Source organism: Lagopus muta, chromosome 12 (assembly GCF_023343835.1).
Source record: "Lagopus muta isolate bLagMut1 chromosome 12, bLagMut1 primary, whole genome shotgun sequence".
NCBI classification, from domain to species: Eukaryota; Metazoa; Chordata; class Aves; order Galliformes; family Phasianidae; genus Lagopus; species Lagopus muta.
The window spans coordinates 2437560-2444287 of NC_064444.1; the positions used below are offsets into that span (position 1 = coordinate 2437560).

Here is a 6728-nt window from a genome sequence, read left to right on the forward strand (position 1 = left end):
GCAGCAAAGCCCATTTGTCACCCAGGAGCGTGTTGAAGCCATGTTTACATAAATCCTAATGCCTCCCCCTTCCCAGCAAGTGAGTCTTTGTACCATGGCTCTAGGACAAGCAGGGATGGAGACAGCAGGACTGCTGCCATTGGGTGGGTGACACTGGGGGAGCCGTGAAGATGCAGAAATCCCTCTCCCCACACTGATGACTCTCTGCCCTTTCCTGCCCCAGCACAGAATACTGATTGAAATGAGCTGAAAAGCTCAGAAAGCAGAAAAACAGCCCTGCTTTTCACCCTACCGGTATGGGATTTATTAAAGAAAGCCCTGGGATGTAAAGAAGGAAGAGCGGCTGCTTCACGGTGCTTTTGAAGGCTTTATTAACCTGAAGGCTTGGAAAATAGCTCCGACGCCCTGCATGAGCTCAGCTGTGTAATGAGTTGCAGAAAAGCTGCCCTGCCCAGGTGGACAAGGGCTGCATTCTGCAGTGCAGAGTTACCCCTATTTCACTTCTCACGGGCTGCTCAGCAGCAGGGCTAGCACATTCAACCTTCAGGCAAGGAACTAATTAATTAAGCAATAAATTGAGCCAGTTTTGTCACTGCTGACATCCAGACTGGGTTGGGAGCACCCCTGCATAACCCAGTCTCCTCCATCTGGACCTATTTCCCATCTCCCTTCCTCTGTAACTTGTTCTAGCAGAAATGCTAGTCACAACTTGGAGCAGTGATGGACACCTGGTAGGAAGGCAGGGCCAGCCCAGGGGAACTCAGGTGTGTGCAATGAACCTGAGTGACCAGAAGGGCTGGAGCCAGGATCCACCCCTTTCCAGACCTCATTTAAGGGTTGGCAGTGGAAGTAAAGGTGTTCCTCTAATGATTTTTGTGTGTCTGGGTGTCTTCTGAAGGTAAGCTGTTTCTTTTCTGTGCTGAAGGCTGTTGTATTTGAGCAAATTCTCACTTGCTGCGGCCTGGGATGTTGCTATTCTGCTGGTGCTGCTGCTCATTGTGTTGCACTTGTACTGTTTGATATAATTTGGTTACTGATAATCCTGATGATGTCTCCATAAGGGCTGATGTATCAGGTATGCAAGAGCTTGCATGGATAACTACATAGCTTTGTTTGCTCATCGACCTTTGCTATAAGTATGGGCAATTGTTAAGCACAATGAGATCTCTCCAGCTTTCCAAGCCATGTCTATTCATCTCTTGGGTAGGTTCAGTGATACCAAACCTTTGCAGAAGGGAATGCTGTTCCTCTGGATGCTTTCCTCTCCATGCAATTATTTGTTGCACTGAGTGGGGAGGGAGGGGGGGATGATGAGAGCAGTTTCCAAGAGATGAAGGGGGGGATGGTGTTGATGGTTAGTGTGCTGCTGTTGGGGTGCTCATGGGTAATCCTCATCTCATCCTTCCACTCCTTCATCAGATTACAGAAATCAAATGGATTTTCTTTAAATAAGGAATCAAGAAGTGGGGGCAGGGATGCAAAACTGCTGGGAAGTTGTAACTGAGTCTGCAGAGTCTGGCCAAGGGATTCAAAACTGGGGTGTGCTTATGAGTTTCCAAGCTGATTGAGTGCATTTCCTTTTCCCCACACAACACTGTTGGAGCTGACTGAGTTCTAGGTGTGCATCTAGACTCCTTTTTAAAATTATGATAATGAGAGAGTATGGAAGTGCCCTACAGGGGGGCTGAGTGAAAAAGCGTGTGTGAGGTGGATAAATAGTTCGTTATAAGCCAATTGATTTGGCTTGGGGGAGAAGCAGGTAAACTTCTGGCCTTTTGAGCTCTTTGTAGGGTCTTTAAACATTACTGCTCTTTAAACACTGCTGGGGTTGATGCTTTTCTCCCTGCATCTTATTCTGATGTTACATTGCCCAAGCACAGTAGTGGACCATTTTTGGGGTGGACTCGCCTCCCATTATGTCCAACCTGAATTTCTTCCTGAATGTTTTGGCTCTTCCAGTAATAGGTAGTCATGCACTGCATTTATCATCAGATCCTACTTTTCTTCCAGGATGTTGTTCAGATGCACTTTTGTATCGCTTTAGATTCTCTTCTTTGGAAAGTCCCTGTGGAAGTGTCAGCTGAAATGAATAACAACCGGAAACAATAAAAAGGAGAAAGATAAAATCAGGAAGAGTAAGCTCTGTTTATAGATGTGAACAGCTTTTCCAGTAAACCACCAAATAAAGAATTTCTTCGAACTTGGAAAGTCTGAGAATGGGACGGTAGGAAAAGCAATTGGGCTCAGAAAAGCTTCAGAATGGGAAAAATGTAAATAAAAAATGGGGGAGAAAAAGAAAGGACAGAAGGGTTTCTTTTTCTCTTGAGAGCACTTGCAGAAGAAGAGAGAGGTTGAGTCAAGATCTGCACAATGCAGACGTGGTGTCACCCACCCCCAGAGCCAAAGCAGAAAGGTAGTGCTCCTGGTGTGAGCTTCAGACAGCTGCTGTTTGCCCCCTGTTGAAGTTTCAAATGCACTGCTATATTAAAAATGGTTCATTTTATTTATTTAATGTTTTATGAAAAAGAGAAGTGGCAGCAATAAGAATCAAATGCAATTATATCTATGTTTTAGGAAGGAAAAATGTAGACTATACGGCAACATGGGTGCTGTGAACACCTAATGCATCAAGCTTGTTTGTATGAAGAAAATTAGCATTAACTGTCTAATAATTCAACTAATTCCCATTGAATTGAGGCTATGAGTGGTCATTCTGGCATGAAGAAGGCCAACACTTCCAATGGAGAGCTGCTGGGGAGATGTTTTCTTGCTGTTCCATGGAAGAATCAAAGAATCGTTCACGTTGGAAGAGACTTCTGAGATTTCCAAGTCCAACATCAACCCACCACATCCCTGTGGTTCTGGGGCACCTCCAGGGATGTACCTCCTCCACCTGTGCACCACCACTCCTTCTGAGAAGATATTTTTTCCTAGCATATCCAACTGTGGATCCCAGATCCACAACAAAACCCAAGGCTCTAAGGAATTTAGGTGCATGCATGCAATGGATTTTTTTATCCCAGAGGGCTTCTTCTAGCACCCAAAACATGGAGGGTGGATGGCTCTGCAGCCCTCGGTCTTGCTACACAGTGTTCTTTGCTGACAGAAGGAAGAGAGCTGGAGATGACTGGGAGCTCTGTGCTGCCGAAAAGGAAGAGAACAGGAGATGGAGGAGAGTTGCATGGTGCTGAGTAATACGGCCAGTGGTGCTGACAGGTTTGATGTGTGCATAGTTTGGTGGGTATCCAGCTGAGCAGAGGAATGAATGTGCATGCATGTGGCTGTTGAATAAGCTGCTTTTTGTTTGCAGGAATGGCCTCTATGACTGGAGATACAGTCAGGATGCTGGACAGTTGGAATCCTGCAGCAAAAGGAGAGCTGTGGGAGTGCGCCAGGCTTTTATCCATTTGTATTTTCTCTATTAGTAAAAGGAGCTCTCTGGTACTCTCACAGAACAGCCTCATTGAATTCAATAAGAATCAGCAGGTCGTTCTTTCTTTAAACAACAACTCGACATCGCAAGCACAAGAAGTGCAAGATGCTGCTCGCTGGATGGGGCCACGTAGTTTGTGTTCTGCTCTTCTCTCTGCTCACTTCTGCTTCTAATCTAGGAGGCTTTGTTTTCCCGACATCGTTTAATCAAACGTAGATCTAATCAGTGCCAGAGCATTAACAAGCGTGAGCCCCCGCGATTCTCCGCAACCATGCAAAACGTTGGATCACAGCAACTTCCCGTGCTGCTCTTTCTGCATCAGGTCCTGAAATCCCCCAATTACGTTTCGTACCAAGAAATGAGTAATGCTCATTGCTAAGTCATGTTAGCGGGGTGCTTCCAAGGCCCTGCCTCCCACTGCTGTGGTACGTGAAGCACGTGGAGAACAGAGCCATGGCCATGTGCAGGGCTGCTGGATTCGGGATTCACCCCTGCTTTCCTATTGACCCCATGGGAGGGCATTAATAAAATAATAAATAATGATAATGAATGAGACAATAGCATGAGGAAAGCTCTCTCCACCTGGATTATTTTAGGTCCATCGAGTCATCTGCTAATTGCCAGGTGCGAAGAGTGTTGTCTTCAAGCTTGGTTAGTTCCATATACAGGCATGGAATTCTTGCCCAATCTTGAGAAGAATTGGTGCTGGCTGCTGTCAGGGAAGGAATGGGGTTGCACAGGGCATTTATCTGGCTGAAGAATTTATATGGTCCTAACTTTCATCCTGTTAGGAACTAGACCAAACAAAATTTGGCCAATCCTTCACCAAAATAACAGGGAATGGAATGAGAGCAGGTTGAAGAAAACTAATATTTTTTCAGGGAAGAGTAATTGAGCCTTGCTTGTTTTGGGTTACATTTGTGGGTTTGTTTGTTGTAGTTGCTTTCTTTAAAATACTGGCTTAACAGTCAAGAATGAGGGTTGTATATATGAGTCCATCCAGTGGCTCCAGCTATGGCAGCAGCAGGGCAAGTAGGCATTGCCTTTCAAAGATGTTAAACTTGCTGGGTTGCGCACAAGGGATGCAACAACAACTATTCAGGAATCGAGGCTGACTACCGGTGCATGGCTTCCACTGGGGTCTGCCAGGAAAATGCAATTCCTAAGGAAACCCCTGCTCTGCTGCAGCTTCCTGGTGTCCCCAACTGCACTAATACTGTCGCAGGAGTGCTTCCAAAGGGCTGCAGCCTCACAGCGCTCTGCCTGACTCACCCCAGCAGCCTGAACTCCTGCAGCCCATCCCTGAAGCGTTTAAGGGCTTTGCTGTTGTTTTTTGTTATTATTAATATTATTGCAATGCTTGTTCTGGCACAAAAACGCCTTTTCTATTCTCTTCTCTGGCTCAGAATTTTTGGTCAAAGTTTAATTAAATTTAGAGGAGCTGGAAAAACTGCATAATTTAAAAAGTAAATGAAAGCAGTGGCTGTTGCTGAGGGGAGGGTGGGGGCCAGCCTGGCCACAGCCCTGGGGACGCAGTGGGGGGAAGGGGGCAGTGCAGAAATGACCCTGGAGATGTGGGTTTCCCTGGATTTGTAGTAGATGGCAGAGGGCTGTGGGGGCAAAGGCCTCCCCATGGTGCTGGGCAGTGTAGGGATGTTCAGAGTGCTCCAGGTATCCAGCAGAATGAGGCCCTTGTTTGTCCCTGCCCGTGCGGTCAAACGCTGTGGGTGGGAGCAGGGAGGGGGGGGATCTGTTTTCCCAGGCTCCCTGCCATCAGGAATTACTGAGCTGCCATGAAATGAGAGGAAATATTTCATTATAGGCACATGCGCTTCAATTTCACATGATGGAAACTTCAGGATCAGCTTTCTGCCCTCCCTCCCCTCTTCTCCTCTCACTGCCTCTGCCTTCATCTGCGCTGCTGCGGGTGATGCTGAGCATCCCACTCCTCACTGCAGGGAGGGGAGCCCCACCTGCACCACGGGTATGTGTCAAAAGCACAGCCCCAACCCTTAAGGCAGAGAAAGTATGAGCACAATAATAAAATAAAAGCTATGGGGAGAAGGTGGAGGGCAAAAGTGATCACTTTCCCTGCCCCCTCTCCCCTTACCTGAGGGCTGCAGTGATGAAATCCCTTCTCCCTGTGTAAGGAGGTAGCAGAAACGAGTGGCAGATATGGGATATCTCTATTGGTGATATCCTTATGGGAATTTTTTTTTTTTAATGTGCCCTTAATTTTGCAGGGGCATCTCAGGTTTTTCCTGTGGTCGTGCACTGGCAGGTGGCTGTACTAGGGAACTATGTGAGGGGCTGGATGGGAACTGGGGGTTTGGGTGGTGGAACTATAGGATCATGAAGCTCTACAGTGGCAGAACTGTAGAATTATTGAATCATAGAATCATAAATGTTGGAAAAGACCTCCAAGTTCATCCAGTCCAATTGCCAATCCATCCCCACCGTGCCCCCCAAACCCAATCCCACCATGTCCACTCAGCCATGTCCCCAACTGCCACATTTTTTTATCATCTTAAACCTATCTGAGCTGAGGGTCTGCTCTGAGTAGTGAGACTGGGGGAATCCCCTATGCCTCCCCCTCCCCCCCCAGTTTCCTCAGGGTGGGATGCAGTGAGAAACACCCCAGTCCAGTGAGTACAAACTGGTTTGATGCAATTTTTATTCCTTCTGTGACAGTTTTCTGTCCCCGCATTTACCTTTTGACCCCATAAAGAGTGAAGTGGATGGGGGCTGGAGGGTGAAAATGGCCTTTCTTGCATTGCTCCATGGCTGTGAGAGGGGGGCAGCGGGGCAGTCCCTGGGGGAGGTGTAGGGCAGCATTGGGGCTGGGCTTGGCGGCGCCTGCCAGTGTCAATGGGGTCAGAGTGGGGGTCAGGGACAGTGCCCCATGGCCCCAATTCACTCTGGTCCCTGGGCATGGTTCGATGCTGACCCCCTCGGGTGCTCTGAGCACTGAGGGAGTGGTGAAGATCGGGGCTGAGGGTGTGCAGGTACTGTGGGATCTGGAAAGGATGAGATGGGAATAGGAGTAAGAAAATATGAGTAAGGGTAGGGATAAAGAGAAGAGGAAAAGGAGAGAAAATGGTGGGGGAAGGAAAAGGAAAAGAAAGGGAAAAATGAAAATGGGAAGAAAGAAAATTGAGGGAAAGGGAAAATGGGGGGGGGGGGGGGAAGGAATTGGAAGGAGGAGGTAGGAAAGAAGCACAAGAAGAGTGAAAGGAATAAAATTGAAAATGGAAAAGGGATAAAAGGTAAATATAAAAGGGGGGGAGGGGGGAAA

The 6728-nt window shown here is 47.4% G+C and overlaps 1 long non-coding RNA gene across 2 annotated transcripts; it reads left to right on the forward strand.

Annotated features, from left to right (window-relative positions):
- Positions 1–370: 370 nt before the first annotated feature.
- LOC125699438 (uncharacterized) lies at positions 371–5657 on the forward strand. Of its 2 annotated transcripts, none has more exons than XR_007379559.1 (2): positions 371–898; positions 2011–5657. It is a non-coding gene; the product is annotated as an uncharacterized LOC125699438 (long non-coding RNA). The 2 variants fall into 2 exon arrangements; XR_007379560.1 differs by having other exon boundaries at positions 2045–5657.
- The last annotated feature ends 1071 nt before the right edge of the window (positions 5658–6728 follow it).